Here is a 19590-nt window from a genome sequence, read left to right as displayed (position 1 = left end):
ACAGAAAGACTCTACAGAGGTATAAATTTCCATGGAAATAATGAGAGAGGTGCAGTTAAATACATTTGCAGTGGTACCCAAAGCTACCAGGAGCCTGTATCTGAGCTAAACTTGTGCCCATCTCTTAGCAGACATCTCTAGCTTAGGGAAGTAGGGAAAGGAGAGTACCATATTTCTTACTGTCTTCACCCAACCAATTACTAGTCTTGTTTCTGTCCTAAGTTTCTTGCCCAGTACAAGTGTAAAGAACTAATTTTGTACATCTGGAATTCCTTGCTAAACTGGACACAAGATGTAGAGGATACAGTGGTCTTAAACCTTCTGTACTTCATGCACAAGACAATGAATGCCTTTGCTGTTCAGCCAAGAGTACATAATATTTTTTAAAGAAATTCTTGAAATAAACATAAGGTTAGTTAAAACTCATGATTTTGGCAAAAAACACTCATTTTTAACTTGAATTAACTTGAATTCCTTAAAAAATTAAAAATAGAATTACCATATGACCCAGCAATCCCACTACTGGGCATATTCCCAGAGAAAACCATAATTCAAAAAGACACATGCACCCCAATGTTCATTGCAGCACTATTTACAATAGCCAGGTCATGGAAGCAACCTAAATGCCCATTGACAGATGAATGGATAAAGAAGATGTGGTACATATATACAATGGAATATTACTCAGCCATAAAAAGGAACGAAGTTGTGTCGTTTGTAGAGACGTGGATGGACCTAGAGACTGTCATACAGAGTGAAATAAGTCAGAAAGAGAAAAACAAATATCATATATTAATGCATATATGTGGAATCTAGAAAAATGGTACAGATGAACCGGTTTGTAGGGCAGAAATAGAGACACAGATGTAGAGAACAAACGTATGGACACCAAAGGGGGAAAGTGGGGTGGGGGGGCTGTGGTGGTGGTGGGATGAATTGGTAGATTGGGATTGACATATATACACTAATACGTATAAAATAACTAATAACCTGCTGTATAAAAAATAAATAAAATTTAACATGAATTGACAAGTTAATCTCATATCCATTTACTGTGAAGTTAAAAGTGACATTAAGTGTGGTGAACATGAGTGTGTTCCTGTGACTAAGTTCTCAAGAATGATAACATTTTGATCCTCACTCCAAAGGGTAGACCCTTAGTTTGGTAGGTACACAGAACTTTCTGCCCTGTTATAATTCATTGTCCTTTACTTTGATCACCTATTCACCCTCATTACTCTCCTATTTGATTATTACCTAGAGGTATAAAAGAAGGCAAAATTAAAACCAAAAAAGCATAAAGACCTGTAGTGGTGTGGAGTTGGAGGTTTGGGTGCAGCAAAGGGAGAGGGGGCCACATTTTCAGCTGGTTATTTTTGGAGATGCCAAGCCTCTAGCTTTAAGTTCTATGTGTCTTATCTAATATAATCATGACATTTTTTGTTCTCCCAAATGTTTCTATTATTAAATATTAGAAACATTTTAATTTTATTAAGCTTACTTAGTCTTTATAACTTAGGCTTTAAAACTGAATGCAAGGGACTTCCCTGGTGGCCCAGTTGTTAAGAACCCACCTGCCAATACAGGGGACATGGGTTTGATCCCTGGTCCGAGAAGATCCCACATGCTGTGGAGCAACTAAACCCACGAGCCACAATGCTAAGCCTGCATGTCACAGCTACTGAAGCCCACACGCCTAAGAGCCTGTGCTCTGCAACAAGAGAAGCCACCGCAATGAGAAGCCTGCACACCGCAACGAAGAGTAGCTCCGGCTCACCGCAACTAGAGAAAGCCTGTGTGTAGCAATGAAGACCCAATGCAGCCAAAACTAAATAAATAAAAAATTTTTTAAATAAATAAAAAATTATAAAAATAAAACTGAATGCAAGAAGATACTTTCAAATGATATATCTGATAAGGGGTTCATATCCAAAATATACAAAGAACTTGTACAGCTCAACATCAAAAAAACAATTCGATTAAAAAATGGGCATTGGACCTGAATAGACATTTTTCCAAAGAAGACATACAAAAAGCCAACAGGAACGTGAAAAGATGTTCAACCTCATTAATTATCAGGGAGAATGCAAGTCAAAGCCACAAGGAAATACCACCTCACAAAGTTAGAATGGCTATTATCAAAAAGACAACAAGTGTTTACAAGGATGTAGAGAAAAGGGAACCCTAGTATACTGTTGGTTCGAATGTAAATTGGTGCAACCACTATGGAAAACAATATGGAATTTCCTCAAAAAATTAAAAATAGAACTACCATATGATCCATCAGTTTCACTCCTGGGTATTTATCCAAAGAAAACATTTATTCAAAAAGATAGAGGCACCTCAGTTTTCATAGCAGCATTATTTACAGTTGCTAAGATATGGAGGCAACCTAAGCATCTATCAGTGGATGAACTGATAAAGAAAATATGGTTGCATATATATATATATATATATATATATATATATATATATATATATATATGCAATGTTATATTACTCAGCCATAAAAAAGAATGGAATCTTGCCATTTGCAACAACATGGATGGACCTAGAGGGTATATGCTAAATGAAATAAATCAGAGAAAGACAAATACTGTATTATTTCACTAATATGTAGAACATGAAAAACAAAACAAATGAACAAACATAACTAAACAGAAATTCTCACAGATACAGGGTACAAATAAGTTGTTGTCAGAGGCGAGGAGTTGGGGGAGGAGAGAAATGGGTGAGGGAAATTAAAATGTACAAACTTTCATTTACAAAATAAGTGAGTCATGGGTATGAAATATATATTATGTGGAATATAGTCAATAATTATGTAATATCTTTGTATGATGACAGTTGGTACCTAGATTTACTGTGGTGATCATTTTGAAGTGTTTAGAAATATCAAATCGCTCTTTTGTGTACTAGGAACTAACATAGTATTGTAGCTCAATTATAGTTCAAAAATAAACTCATAGGAAAAGAGGTCAACTTGTGGTTACCAGAGGCAATGGGTTGGGGAGGGATAATTGGATGAAGGTAGTCAAAAGGTACAAACCTCCAGTTATAAGATAAATAAGTAATAGGGATGTAATGTACAACATGATATATATGATACTGCTGTATATCATATATGAAAGTTAAGAAAAATACTAAGAATTCTCATCATAAGAAAAAATGTTCTACTAAATTTTGTATCTATATAAGAAAGTGGATGTTCACTAAACTTACTGTAGTCATTTTACAGTGTATTTAAGTCAAATCATTATGCTGTACACCTTAAACTTATATAGTGCTATATGTCAATTACATCTCACCAAAGCAGGAAGAAAAGTTCTAAGTACTGTTAAAATTAAAGTAATAAACTTTATATCTCTTGACATTCTGAATTTGCAAGAATTAACTAATGTGTCATGAGATAAATCATAATTATAAATCAGAAAAATTATACTCATAAGTTATTATAAATCATAATCATAAGGTATTATCCAGTGCAAGATTAATCTTTTTCTTTTAACCTTGCACCGGATAATATCTTATGATTTTCTCATTTCTTTTTTTTTATGTGGACCATTTTTAAAGTCTTTATTGAATTTGTTACAATATTGCTTCTGTTTTATGATTCGGTTTTTTGGCTGTGAGGCATGTGGGAACTTAGCTCCCCAACCAGGGATTGAACCCACACCCCCTGCACTGGAAGGCGAAGTCTTAACCACTGGACTGCCAGGGAAGTCCTGATGATTTTCTCATTTCTTGAGCAAAGAAATAAATGATGGTAAAATTTTAACTCAACTGTTTCACATGAAAAAAGCTCACAGAAAACTAAAAATTATAGATGTTCAGTAATTTTTGAATTGAACTGTTTTTGTAACTACTTCACATGATATACAAGATATGAAGAACTCAATGAAATTTAATTCAATTGGAATTCCAAGGGAATTTGAAATTTAAAGGAATGTTTATTCTGTAACAAATCTTGGGTTAGAGGCCACCTATGGATATTGCATTCTGAACATAGAATCTGTTTTGCACTAAAAATATTTTATTAAAATATTGGCGTAATGGAAAAATACATATAGTTGATGGGTATGAGGATTTCATACATACAACCCTGTCACTCTTGATATCTCTTGCTCTGTTTTTTTTTCTTTTTCTCCGAGGCACTTATTAATTTCTATTATATCAGATAGTTTACTAATTTATCATGTTATTCACATCTTTCTCTCCATGCTAGCATATAAACTCCATGCAGGTAGTGATCTTTATCTGTATTTTTCACTGCTGAATCCTAAGCATCTACAACAGTGCCTAGAGCATTGTAGGTGTTCAATCAACAGATATTTGTTGAATGAATACATTAATAACGATAATGCTTTTTGAGGAAAAAAAAAATCCCATCATTCCTGACTGTTACTTTTCTTTAAAATTTCTTAGGCATAGACTTAAAACACTATGGTAACTTGAGTTATTAAAATACTTATGTAAATTTATACTTTACTATTCTAGTATAAATATTTAAGTATTCTATAATTTTTTGTGACATAATATTGGCTCCTTTATATTTCATGCTAATTAGAAAAATGGATTTATAATACAGAATTGATAATTCATAGACTTCATTTTTCACTCAACAGTGCTATTTTTATTGACCTCAGTCAAATACTTTGTTCCCTACTTTAAAGCCCCCAGAGTGTTTCTATTAAAGATACGAATTATATTTTTCTGGAAATAAATGCTTACACTTGACAGAATCAAGAGAAATTTCACTAACTATAAGGTACACTGCTCTAGAGAAAAATAAGAAATTTAATAATATTCACAGAAAAATACAACGGAAACTTCCTAGCCAATATTGATATTTTTAATCTAAAATTCTTGACACAGTCTGCTTTGAGGAAGGCTGCTTCAAGTGGTGCTCTTGAAATTACAATGTTGGTTAAGAATGTACTGTTTTAAACTATAATATGTTTAATCTATAAAGAGATACTATGAATTGTTATGCTCTGGTTACATAAAAAAAAGGTGAATTTATTTTAGAACTATTGCCTTTTGCTACTATAAATCACAATATGTTTTAACGTGTCAGTTCCGATGACAACTGGCAATATGAAGAAGCTAAGGTTCACCTAACTGGAAACCAAGTGACATTAGGTCTGCGACTGTGTTCATTTTGGCTCCTAAAACAAAAATACTATAAACAGGGTGATTTATAATAAACATTTTCTCACAGTTCTGGAGGCTGGAAAGTCCAAGGTTATGTCAACAGCAGGTTTGGTATCTAGTGAGGGCCTGCTTTGCTGTAACCTCACGTGGTAGAAGGGTCAAGGAAGATTTCTCTGGCCTCTTTTATAAGGTCACTAATTACATTCATAAGGGGTCTCCCCTTGTGACCTAATCACCTCCCAAAGGCCTCATCTTCTAATACCGATCACGTTGGGAATTAAGGTTTCATTATAGAACTTTTGGAGGGACAAAAACACTCAGACTGTAGCAGTGGCATTGCTGATTATGAGATAAGATCATTGGGTATCAATTGCAGGCAGTATAACAGACATGGTTAATATTTCTTATGTGTTAATTTTTCTTCTTTCACTTGATTATGTTTATTTATTAGGGAACATAGTGATCTACATCAGAGGAATCTAAATGAAATAAAAGATTGGAAAGAAAGATGTGGTTAGTCAATAAAGTAACTTCTCTTTTGGACTAATTGTTTAACTTTTCCTTTTTGGAAATGGATACCTACCCAAGTTGGCCTGGTACCATATGTGTATGTTTTTACTAATTTTCAGTAAAATTAGAAAAACTAAGAGTTCCTTAAAAATAAACTTCATCGAGGAATTCTATTACATGTGTGTAGTTTGTTGAGTCTTGAAAAATATATGTATCCAATGTAACCATCATTCCAATCAAGGCAACATTTTCATTACCTCCAGAAAGTTTCCTCAATCTCCTTTGCAGTTAGTCTTTCTCCCTGCTGCCCCAAGCATCAAGCAACCACTAATATAATAGTTAGTTTTAGAAATTCATATAACTGGAATCATATAGTACATCCTGTTTTATATCTGGCTTTATTTGCCTAATATGCTTTTTAAATTTCTCTGTATTTTTGCATGGGTTATAGTTTAATGTTTTGGTTTTGTTACTGAGTAATACTCATACAAACTTTTCAGTTCATCCATTCACATGCTCATGGACATGTAGATTGTTTTCAGTTTGGAGACAGGAAATATCTATGACTATTTGTGTATATAATGCCTGGTGTGGTCACGTGTTTTTATTTCTTTTAAGTAAATAGTTATTTGAATGGAATTTCTGGGTCATATGGTAAGGGTATGTTTAAAAGAAACCCTCGAATGAATTTCCAAAGTGGTTTTATAATTTTATACTCTGACAAAGTATAAGATTCAGGTTGATTCAAAGAGATTTCAGGTTGTTCTACATTCCCTCCAAAACTTGGTATAATCAGTCTTCAGGTGTTTAGCCTTTCTGGTAATATCTTCTTCTGTCTCAGTGTGGTTTTAATTTGTATTCCCTTGATGACTGTCAATGTTTAACATCTTTCATATGCATATATATTCATGAAGAGTCTATCTAAGAGTCCGTTACCCATTTTTAAATAGTAGGGTGGTTGTCTTATTTTTGAGTTGTGGAGTATATCTTGTAAACATTTTCTTCTAGTCTATGGTTTTTCTAATGGTGTTTTTTGAAGAGCTGAAGGTTTGGATCTTGATGAAGTCAAATTTTTTATTTTTATTTTATTGCTAATGTTTTTTTGTATCTCGTCTAAGAAATCTTTACCACTGTTCACTAATACTTTCTCTAATACATGATTCTAAAAATTTTATAGTTTTTAATTTTTGTTTGGTCTCTAAGCTATTTCAAATTAAGTTGTATTATGGCATGAGGTAGAAGCCAAGGTGGTTCCTTTTTTTTTTTTTTTTTTAAATATAGTTTTTGCAACATGATTTGCTGAAAAAGAATAGCTTTTTCCTTTGGAATTATGTTAGTACAAATGTTAAAAATCAATTGACCATACATGTTTGTGAATCTATTTCTGGACTCTCAATTCTGTTCTATTAGTCTAGAGCTACATTTATTAGGGGTTTGGTGGGGGGGACTGTATTAAATTCACAGATAAATTTGAGTAGAATTGATACCTTAACAAAATTTAATCTTCCAATCAAAAATGTACATTTTCCTAATTCTTAAGATCTTTAATTTCTCAGAATGGTGTTTTGTAGTTTTTAGTGTACAGTTCTTCCACATCTTTCATTAAATTTATTCCTAAATATTTTATGGTTTTAGATGTTATTTTTGCATTTTAAAAATTATTTCTTAATTTTGTAGCTAATATATATTTATCTCGGATCCCATAACCTTGTTAAATTCACTTTGTAATTTCGTTGGTTTTCTTATAGTTTCATTAGGATTTTCTGTGTGGACAAGCATGTTGTTTGAGATCAAGATCAGTTTTACTTCCTATCTTATTTCTTTCGTTCACCGATATTTTCTTTACTGCCTTCTAATCTGTTCTTAATTCCATGTATTGTATTTTTTATGTCAAGTATTTTATTTTTCATCTTTAGAAGTTTGATTTTAGCCTCTTCCAGTTCTTGAATCATTATGTTCATGTTTTCCTTTAAATCCTTGATGATTTATAATCTTTATCATAACTTTTTTTAAACATGTTTACTGCTATATCAATCACTTCTGGCGCTTAACATTCTGTGTCTATGGATGTTTTTTCTATAAGTATACATAATATTTTCCTGCTTTTTTGCTTATCTTGTTCTTTTTGAATGGATGGTGGATATTGTTAAAGGTTGAATTGAATTGTATTCCTTTAAAGAATGTTGAAATTAAGTTTTACATGAATTTCAGACTTTTGGGCCTTGCTTTTAAGATTATTTAGTGTAGATTTAGGTCAATGAAGCCCCATTGGATATCCAGTGCCTCATTGGATATTTAAACTCTGGCTATTGGGATCATAAATTATCCTTAGCCCTGTGTATATTGTAGAAATTGTTTGACCTATTGCTTTTCATACTTTTCTGATCTTGGATAGTTTGTCTCATACATGAGAAAATCAGTATTCAGCCAAATATTTGAGGGGACCCCTCTCTCTGTGCATCTCTGGAGTGTGTGCTCTCTTTCTCTGTAATTTCCCTTTCTCCACTACTCTATCTCACACAGTCTAGTTGTTTTGCCTCCCTGAACTCTCATTTTTGTCCCTATACTCAGTGAAAATAAGACTTTGGCAGGGTTTCCCCTCTCTGAGGTGTGACACAGAAATGCCTCCAAGCAGCTAACTATGGCAATTATATGCCTAACTTTGTTTCCTTTCTCTAAGGGAATAAGAATAATTTTCTGTCCTTTGTATAATGTTTAAATCATTTGTTCCATGTATCTTGTGGGGTTTTCTACTATGTAGGAAGTGAAATTCCTGTCATATTTAATCATTCATGGATATAATACTATTTATAATTTTCATTTTTCAGCTCATATATCCTATCTGTTCATATATTGACTGTATTTTCCTTTTGTGTTTTGAACATATTTATAATACCTGTATTCAATTTTTGTCTGCTGAATTCACCAGCTTAGCCATTTTAGGATTGGTGTCTATTGACTGCTTTTTTCCTTAACTATGTATAACAATATTTCTGGCTTTGTATATGTAATTTTCATGTGTACTGCACATTATTGATAAAGCATTGTAGAAATTTTGAATTTTTTTTTCTTTTAACATGCAGGTAAATTACTATCACATTGGACTTGTGTAGGTTTGACTTTATGCATTGTTAGAATCTCTGGAAAGTCCAGGGTGTTCCTTAAGCCCCTCTTACTTGTGGCATCAATCTTCAAAATATTTCTTTCTTGCTGATCTTTCAAGACTTGGTTTTATTTTGTTTTAGGGTAGATTTAAAGTAAGCCTTAACTTAGGGCTTGTTCCTTATTTCCAAAGTTGGATTTTGGTCTGTGCTGAATGCACAGGGTATTAATGAGGTGTTAAGAAGGTGTTAATAAGATCTCTCTATTGCTCTCTACTGCTGTCTTCTTGGCAATATTAAAAACAGTAAAGCAAAATGATGTAACCTAAGTATTTTCAACTCATTCTCTTAGATAATAAGTAGTTTCAGATAACAAGAACTTGATGGTACCTTCTGGAATAAGAAGCTATATAGGATGGCTTTGCTTTAGCTTGTTGGGAGTTTAGTCATCCTCTGAAAAGGAGCTTCTCTTATTTCTAGAATATCTTTTAAATTAGACTATGAAATTTACATTATTTTAAAATATTTCGTAATAATATTTTAGTCATTTTTGTTTACAACTGAGAACTGAGACTCTGGGTATTTAAAATTAACATCCTTGCCTGTGTTGCCCTTGTAGACAACAGAAAAAGTTTCAACCTTGTGTTCCACATTATTCTGCTGTGTTTTATCCAAATAAATCTTTGAGTTAGTTGGTATCCAGTTTCACCTGGATTCTCTTGCCTACACTTTCACTTGGAAAGACTGAGTCCTCTAGGATCACATGTGCATGGTTGTCAGAGTATGGTTTCTAGGATGCTTTTGCTTATTTTTTTGTACAGCCTTTTGAGTTGGCTTAGGCAGAATTCTCCTCTGGGCTTTAAAGATAATGTATTTCTCACTGAACATTTTCTCCAATTCAAGTACTTACCAGACTTGGTTTTTCTCGAAAGATTTCAGTTGAGGAACAGGAACAATGATCATAATAGCTTTCTGACCGCTATCAGCTTACTTTCCCTGGCTGCTGTTATATTCAGCTCTCTTATCTGGGACTTAAGGTCTGAATTCATTTTCAGCTCAAGGAGACTCTGAGAGAAGCTGGACTAAAACTCATCCCACTTTTCACCATTGGGCTTCACTATCTTCACACTCTAACTAAACATGTTCTCCTTATTGAGCACTGACCTAGGAAGAGAATACTTTATTTTTACAATTTCCTCGGCAATGTGTGAGGTATAATCAGATACTAAGTTATTTAAAAGGCAGCTAATGAGGTTACATTTCAGTTTATAATCCATTTAATCAACCCTGTCTCTTTAATATCACTCAAGTGTACCCATCCTCTCTACCTTCACTGCCACAATCTCTGTGCAGCCTCCTGTAATTACTTGTCTGGTTTACTGGTCTCCTAGCATCTACTCTGGAAACCCAATAATTCGTTTTCCACATAGAAGTTATAGAGAGTATAACATGCTTTTAAAAAGGAAAATGTCACCACTTGGAGTGTGAAATCTTCCTCTGCGTTTAGTAGTGGAATTTACTTATAGATGAAAGGATTGAGAGGGGGCTGAGGAAGAAATATCCTTGAAAGAGAACAAAACACAACATTATGAACAGTTGGGTTTTTTACTCTTTGAACCATGCATTTATTGCTAAGATTGCAGACTTCTCCTCACAAGCTACAGTTGATCCTTGAACAGTGAGGAAGTTAGGGGTGCTGACCCTATGCATACTTTACAGTTAGCCCTCTCTATCCATGATTCTGCACCTACAAATTCAAACTCAACCAACTATGGATTGTATAGTACTGTAGTACATATTTAGTGGGGAAAAAAATCTGATATGAGTGGACTCATACAGTTTAAAACCTGTGTTGTATATTCTATGACTCAGTGAATTTTTCAATATCTCTGCCCCACTTCAAACCATCTTGCTCCCATCTGATTTACTCAGTGTCTTCCCCATTCATGCATACCCAAATCTCCTGTATTCACTGCCACTTTCAGCTTAACAACTTCCCTGACAGTTTACCTGGCTTTGAATTTATCATCTGAGATACTGCCTCCCAGATTGCCTCCTCTTCCCTAACTGCATGCGAGTGACTACATGAAGACATCCTTCTACTACATTCAGCCTAGGTTTCTAGAATTAGTTTTCCTGGGAGTTAAAAAAAAACAAACAAAATCATAGTTTTTCTGCATAGGAAAAAAAACAACTAAGCTATCCGGTATATTTTTTGTCAACATTTATTTACTAAATATTGTACACTTAGTATGTGCTAACTTTTGGTGTTGGATATACAACAACTAACATATTAAGCTAGTTTTCTATTTCTAGAGTGCTTACAGTATTCTGGAGGATATAGTCTATTACAATAGTGAGAGAAGTTCTATTGTAAGGAAGTATAGTGTCATTAAAATACCTAGTTGAAATACATATCAGTTTATAAGGAAAATTTTATCAGGAGAATAATTAAAATGAGTAGGAGTTAGCAAGAAAGAAGTTCGGGTGGTGTGGAAAAGAGTATTCAGGAAAAGTAAACCGACATTTGAAAATCTAGATGCAAGAGACCACATAGCATCTTTATAGGTTGGATGGATGGGGGTTGTCAAGAGAAATGTCAGGAAAGCTAATTTGTGGGTAGTTCATCAAAAGCTTTGTGAGCCATGAGTTTGGATTTTATCCTAACGTAGTGGTTCTTAAACTTTAACGTGCATTTAAAGCATACAGAAATTTTACAGTACAGAAATTTTACAGTGTAGAGAGCCTTATTCACTAGGTTTGTAATGGAGCTTGCTACTCTGCATTTCTCCTAAGCTCTTAGGTATTGCTGATGCTGCAGGCTCATGGACCACACTTTAAATAACAAGCTCCTAAGGGAAATAGTAAAGGTTTGAGGGAATTCAAGCAGAACATAAAATATGATCGATATTTGTTTGTCTTCTAGAAAGCTCACTTTGACTACAGGATAGAGGGTTAACTACAGAAGGGCAAGTTTAGATGCAGGAAGATTTTGTAGGCTATTTTATTAATCATAGTTTACTATAACAACACCTTAGGCTAGTTGATGTCATGGATATGGAGAAAACTGAGCAGTTTTTCTCCCAAAAATATTTGGGAGCAAAAAATGAGAATCTTGGAAATAGATTGCACTTTGGAGTTGAAAGAGAATATAGAAGAATAAAGATTCTTAGGTTTCTGATCCAGTCAAATTTATTTCTATTCAATGTGATATAGGGCACCTGTGGAAGGTGTATAGAATAAAAGATCAAGAGATTTTTTTTCCCTGTGATTCCACTAGAAAATATTTTTCTTGAATTTTAATGAATTTGGTGTGATGCACCCAAGGAACAAATCCCATCCAGACAGGGCAGATAGTTTGATGTTCTAGCTGTAACATAGCTAGCTTTCAATGTAGACTACACTCTGTTGTCACTTTGGATAGAGCAAATCAGTGGAGTTTCAGTAAGCAGGAAAAATTATTGGATTATTTGCTATGTGAGACTACCAGTTCTGGTTTGTTACTCACAGCTCACATTCTTTCATAGGTAAAACGTGATTAGACCGAAGGACAGCTTTGCAGTCTTATAACAGCAGCTAGAAATATCCAACATAAGGGAGGATTGAAGAAGAGGATTTTTTTAAATGACCAGATGAAAACATACCTATGAATCAGAAAACCTCAAACATGAGCTGGCAAAAGCCCTAACTACCTACCTCAGTCCTAAGCAGCCCATTCCTGGACAATCTGCCTGTTTACCACTTGGAAGGTTTAGCTCTCCCTGTAACACTAAGTGCTGGTGAGTCTGAGGATAAAAGGGTGGGGAGCAAAATTCTCAGGGCTTCTGTATTGTCCTTTCATTTAATGAGTCACAGATGTTTTCACTTGCAAGGATTTTGTGTTTTGCTAATGCAGTCCATCCTTCTGTCTTGATCCGTATCTCACAATTTTCAATCCATGGTTGTTTGAATCCAAGGATACAGAACCCATGGATATGGAGGGCTGACTGAATTGGTTTTACAAGTTAATGATGAGATAAAGAATATGTAAGTCACCTAATGGCTTCACAAACTTTTCCCAAGTCAGTCTGTCCTACACCAGCCTCTACTCCCTTCTAACATTGTTCATTTAAACGTCCAACATTTTCCCAGTAAGGCTAATTTTTCACTGATTTTTCTCCTAATAGTTGTGGGGCATTTGATTTTCAGCATCTGGAGGCTGTTAACTAATGCAATTACAGCCAAGAATCTCTTGAGTTTCTCCTGGTTATTATCTTTCTGCTCTGACATTGTTCAGTTACACTCTGTGAGCAGGTAAAGATTATGACAAAACATCTAGCAGTTGGAAAACACTTTTAATTCTTACTTTCCCAAAACCTACTGATGTTGACAGTCTTTTTTTCTTTTCTCAAATTATTTTTTAAGGTTAACATATTTATTTTGCAACTCTTCATGGTCTAGTGGGATAATTAATTGTAAGTTCAATATTGCTGACTAAATAAAACAAATTATCCAATATGTGAAAATTCAGTTATCACATGGGTGTGCCTTCCATAGATCAATTTTATGGCTATCCAGAATATTTTATTTTGCAAAGATTTTGTCCACAAAGGAAGGTTCTATCTAGTGGTTGGAATTTACTACAGTCCGCATATTTCTCTTATGAAGAGCTGAGTTTTAGACGGGTTATTTGACCTTATTAGACTCTGAGCCAATTATGGTTAGAGCCCAGGATGAATTGTTTGCTTAAGTCAGAGTTTTGCAACTTTCCTCATCATGACAATCACTTGGGGTGCTCATTAAAAACATTTTGTCCTGATTCTAATCCAGAAATGAATTAGAATGTTCAGGAGATAAACCTAGTGTTAGGGTTCTCCAGAGAAACAGAACCAATAGGATAGGGTATGTATTTGTATATACATGGTGATTTATTATGAGAAATTGGCTCACATGATTATGGAGGCTGAGAAGTACCACGATATGCCATCTGCAAGACGGAGGACCAGGGAAGCTGGTAGTGTGATTAAGTCCAGGTCTGAAAGCCTGAGAACAAGAGGAGATGATGATGTGAATTCAGACTGATGCTGGAGAAAATGAGCTGAGCTGTCCCATCTCAACTTGTGAGGCACGAAACAAAGAGACAAATTTCTCCTTCCTCCACATTTTGTTTTAGTCAGCCCTCAGCAGATTGGATGATGCCCAACCATATTGTACAGGACCTTCTACTTCATTGAGTTCACTGATTCAGGTGCTAATCTCAACCAGAAATCTACTCAAAACACTCCCCCCAGTAAGATATAATCTAGGCACCCATGCCTCACTCATGTTGACACATAAAATTACCCAACCCAACTACACCTTTTGTTAACTTGGCACCCATACTTATCTCCTTAAACCATACTTAAGATGCAATTCATGAAAATAAGATCATAATTTTGCCTATTGTGCTACAACTCTCCTGTGTACAATTGAAAATGCACTGACTGCTTTTCCAGTAAAGGAGGTAGAGTTCTTGAGTGATGGTTAGTCTTCTCTTTGATAGTCTATAACTCATACTATGATGTTAAATTTACAATACTTAAATATATGTTGTAAAGTCAATATATTTTACCTTACATGATAAGGAAATAAGGGAGGAAAGAGAACAAGCATGCCTATGTGTGTGTATATCTGAGTGGTATAGAAACAGGCCTAATTTCTGCAACTGGTCACATGGTTTTCACTAGTAATTCTAACTACCTTTTTCCACTATCCATTCTCTATCCCCTTTTCTTCACCAAGCACCTCAGTTGGTCATGGTTCTTTAACCGGTGGGGTGACCCAAACCTTCATTCCTGAAGGGTCTGGACCATTAGTAGTCCTGCCTGAATTTGGTTAGTGTAGTTTTCTATTGACTTTAATCACACTAAATGGTAATATTAAGTAACACCCTAAGAGACTGCCTATATTCAAGACTTACTCTTCCTTGCTGCCATTGTAAAATAGTAGTCCAGTTTCCTCTTGGTATGAGATCAGTTACCTGAGCTTACGCTGAAACTCCCTTCTTCAGTGATTTGGAAGCATGAGGAGCCCAAAGTGGCCAGTGGGGTGTTGGCATTATTAACTTCAAGGTCAGTGGAATCATCTCCTGGTGCAAAGCATTCTTTCCTCTGGAACTAAAATCCCCAGTCCAGCAGAGTATATAGCCTCAAGAACACAAAGCAAAAATTTTGCTAGAGGTACCAGCGGTAATATTGAGTGAATCCATTGCCATTTCTACTCCTTGACTCCTGGACCTGTGAATCCTGGCTTCAGGAGAAAGAGCACCATATACAGGATGTTGATTTAGAGTATGTACAGCCTTCTGCAGAACCTTGCTACAGCCCTGTGAGGTATCACCACCTTACTGGCACTGTAACTAAGTCTTCAAAAGACCATTACACCATTCGATCAAGCCAGCTGCTTCAGTGTGGTGAGAAATAGGGTAAGACCAATAAATTCCATCAGCACTGGCCCATTGCTGCCCTTCTTTTGCTGTGAAGTGATTTTCTTGTTCTGAAGCAATGCTCCGTGGAATACCATGATGATGGATAAACCATTCTTTAAGTCTATGGATGGTAGTTTTGGAAGGAACATTGAGTGCAGGGAAGGCAAATTCATAACCAGAGTAAGTGTCTATTCCCATAAGCATAAAACACTGCCCTTTGCATAATGGAAGTGGTCCAGTGTAATCAACCTACTACTAGGGAGTTGGTGCCATATTAGGGACTCAGAATTGGTCTCTGTTGCTAGCAGATGAGGCACTCAGTGGTGGTCATAGCTAGATTGGCCTCAGTGTGTTGAAGGCCATATTGCTGAGCCCATGCATAAACTCTATCCCTGTCATCATGGCCACTTTGTTCATGAGCCCATTTGGCAATGACAAGGGTGGCTGGGGAAGGAGACTGCATGGTATCCACAAAACAGTTCAGCTTATCCACTTGAATATTAAAATTCTCCTCCACTGAGGTCACCCTTTGCTGAACAATTACATGGGATACAAATATCTTCATGTTTTGGCCCAATCAGAGAGGTCAGCCCCTGTACTTCTTCCCCAGATTTCCTCCTCATAAATTTTCCAATCATGTTTCTTCCAAATCCTTGACTATCTAGCCAAACCGTTGACCACAACCCATGAGCTGGTTTATAATCATACATCTGGCCATTTCTCCTTCCAAGCAAAGTGAAAAATCATGTGCCTGCTTGAGGCCAATCAAGTATATACCACTTTCATTTGATTATGGAGTGTTTCTATGCATGCCCAACTGTATAGCTTGGTGGATCAGATAATGCCTAGGCTAAACTAGTTATTTCTTGCTCACTAGTTCCAATCAGCATAATGTCATTGATGTAATGGACCAGTATGATATCTTATAGAAGGAAAAGTGATCAACATCTCTGAGCTAATTTATTATATAGGCCTAGAGAGTTGTGATAAACTTTTGAGATATGACAGCCAAGGTATAATGCTAGCCTTGTCAGCTGAAAAAAAAATCTGCTCTTGGTGGACCTTATGGAGAAAAGGGTATTTGCCAGGTCAACAGCTGAATACTTGATACCAAGGAATGTGTTAATTTGTTCAAGCAATGAAATTACATCTGGTACAGCAGCTGCAATTGGATTCACTATCACAGTCAAGCTTACGATAATCCACTGTCATTCTCCAAAATCCATCTTTCTTTTGCACAGGCCAAAATAGGACTGTTGAGTGGGGATGTGGTGGGAATCACCACTCCTGCATCTTTCAAGGACTCAATAATGGCACTGATCTCTGCAATCCCTCCAGGAACGTGGTGGTATTTTTTGGCTTACTATTTTTTTATGTAGGGAGACAGGCCTTTGCTACCATAATAGCCCTCACTCCTCACCAGATGATGATTTTATGCACACAGATTTGGGTATTACTGACTTACATTATTGGTAGGCACCAAGTTTGTTATCATATTGTATAAAAGCTTAGTAGGGCCTCCCTGGTGGCGCAGTGGTTGAGAGTCCGCCTGCCGATGCAGGGGATACGGGTTCGTGCCCCGGTCTGGGAGGATCCCATATGCCGCGGAGCGGCTGGGCCCGTGAGCCATGGCCGCTGAGCCTGTGCGTCCGGAGCCTGTGCTCCGCAACGGGAGAGGCCACAACAGTGAGAGGCCCGCGTACAGCAAAAAAAAAAAAAAAAAAAAAAAGCTTAGTAAAATGTTCTCCCAAATATGCATATCCCAAGAAGTAGACAAAATTAATGTAATTATAAGACCTTGAGAAAAGAAATGTTTGGACATTTAAGGTTGGAAGATTCATTGGCTACCTGTAAAGGAGCGCCTAAGCAGATATGATAGCACAGTTAGGAAGTACAGTTAGAATGTGGCAGGTAAATGTAGTTGTAATTGTAAACTATTGCTATATTGGTTATCCTTTTATTTGTTTCCTGTTTTAGGTTTGCTATACTGTGAATTATTGGAAAACTTACCAGCAGGTGGTAGCACTGTTTAACAAATATACCCCTGATCACAAAGCAAGCAATTGTGACTGAATTATTGGCTGCGAATGCAGCAAAATTCAAATATGTCAGAATAGTGGATTGTGATCCAGAAAATCTGAGTCCTGGTCTCAGTGGTATTACTTATTGGCCTCATCACTTTGCAAAAATAAATCTCATAGTGTTTAAATAACACTATAAATAAAATTAGTATAATAAAATAAAATTAGTATAATAACAACTGCCTTGGCTTCTGCTGTTTTAAGGGTAGGAATAGAAAATGATTGTAAAAATCATTGAGGGAAGGGTAGGATGCTGTGTAAATGCAAATATCATTTCTCATTTTTTTGTTTTTTATTTGTTTTCCAGGCATTAATTTTAAGATGTGTTCTTACTAGTAACAAAGGTAGTCCTAGAAAGTCCAACATGAATGTAAAATGATTTCCCATTGGTCATATGTTCAACTATTTTTGGACCATTTTTCCATTCATTTCCATGTGGTATAAGATGTCAAAACCCATTTTGTTGGGTCTGAGGAAGAGTAGCTCTAGCCTCTGAATCCTTCTTTGCACACCCACTGCTTTCCTAACCTCTGTAAATGCATGAACTAAAGAGGAAAAGTCCAAGAGAACACAAATAACTTCAAGGAAATAATGTGTTAACATATTTAAAGTATAAGGAGCATAGTGAGCCAGCATTTACCTTTACTGTGTGCAGAGAAGTGTACTAACCACTGAAAGAATTCAAAGATACAGAATCCAGAGACTTCCAAAAATGAAGAACTTTTTTTTTTTTGACAGATGCTTACTGATCTCCATCAGTAGACAAGGAAATTTACTAGATGCTGGAGATCCAGGCTGTATAAGATGTACATAATTCTCAAAGTTGAAATTTCTATAGTTGAGTTGAAGATCACCTAGCAGCAAGAGTAAACAGATATAGTACAAGGCAGGAGACGAGCCATGAAAGGAAATGCATGACAGGGTGGTGGTTAAATTAAAGCCAACCTGGGCAAGATTGAAGGAGAGAAGAGAGTCTAGGTGGATGTAAATGATACTTACAGAGACAGGTATTTGATGTGAAGGTCATAGAGTATAATAGTTAAGACTATAGTCTTTGGGTCAGAATGATCTGACATAAAGTAATAACTCTACCACTTACAAACTGAGTGACCTTTGGCAAGGTACTCTGATTTTTTGATTCTTCATCTGTAAAATGTAGGTGATAATAGTGCATCTGTTTTATAGAGTTATTGTGAGAATCTATGTGGAAATTAGTGTACAGTAAACTCTAAATGGGGAAGCAAACGGATTTTTTTGAGATGTGTAAAATATATAGAAGAGCAGTTGATATAAGGCGCTGAATGCTGGACTCTTAAGTTTGTATTATAGCGGACAAAGTGAAGTGTAGATTCTTGTATAGAAAGAGATTTCTGTGAAAAGATACTTAAAAGGTGTTATAGGAGTTTGTATAGGTGTTTTAGAACAAAGAAGGGGTGGAGGCAACAGAAGGAAGGTCATCTGAAGAGTGTGGATGAGGTCATATGAGGTTACATTTGAGTAAAGCATTTGGAAAGACTTGGTGAGATCAAGGGAGAGAGAGGATTAAAAAGTTATTCCAATAACTTGAGCTTAGGGAACTAGGGGGATGGTTGTATCTTTGGCAAAATTAAGAGGCAGTTTCTTTTTGTGTGAGGAAAGCAAATATATTTATTCTCATGGGAAAGAGACTGTAAGAAGACACACAACAACAAGCAGAAGGGTCCAAGATCAAGTCTGGACATTTCAGTTGGGAATCATCTGCTGACTTTGAAAGTGTTCATTGAAACCAGCTGCTATAGGGTGATTGAAGGTAGTAGGAAAAAAAGGAAAAAGAAAAATCACATAAGTATATGCTAAGAAAGACTATCCTTGGATCTGATAGAACATTTGAGAAAGTGATAAACTTACAAGCATCACTGCAAGCCAAATTCTGTTTACATGAACATGGAAGAGCAATTTCCCCTTCCTGTGCAGGACTTTTGCCCAGGCCCGGAGTCAACATGAGTTGACTAATAATTCAGATACTAACACATTATAACTAATTTAGTATCTGACTGAGGCATGTACAGTAATGTCAAATAGCAGGTACCTCATTTTCTGTTAAATTATTGTGTTCTTTAGAAAAACTTAGTTTCCCCAGGTTTTCCTTGTAAAGAGAATGGAATGTCTCTCTGGAACAAGTTGACCACCCATAAAACATGCAAAAAGATGAAACAGTAAAATTCCTTTCAGAGGCTCTGGGAAGACTTCTCTAAGATCCTATCCCCATAGCTGTTTTGGGCAATTATCCTCAGTATCAGAGTTATATGCCACACTTACT

The 19590-nt window shown here is 35.7% G+C and overlaps 1 pseudogene across 1 annotated transcript; it reads right to left on the bottom strand.

The window, feature by feature from the left end:
- Window positions 1–9170: 9170 nt before the first annotated feature.
- On the bottom strand, window positions 9171–19272 carry LOC309805379 (small ribosomal subunit protein eS7-like; annotated as a pseudogene). The gene is made up of 5 exons: window positions 19179–19272; window positions 17221–17291; window positions 14774–14899; window positions 13695–13787; window positions 9171–9895 (listed from the first exon to the last, which is right to left on the bottom strand). The product of its transcript is annotated as a small ribosomal subunit protein eS7-like (transcript).
- Window positions 19273–19590: the final 318 nt, after the last annotated feature.

Source organism: Mesoplodon mirus (genome assembly GCF_964341445.2).
Source record: "Mesoplodon mirus genome assembly, chromosome: 5".
NCBI lineage: Eukaryota > Metazoa > Chordata > Mammalia > Artiodactyla > Ziphiidae > Mesoplodon > Mesoplodon mirus.
This window is presented reverse-complemented; position numbering and strand designations above follow the sequence as displayed.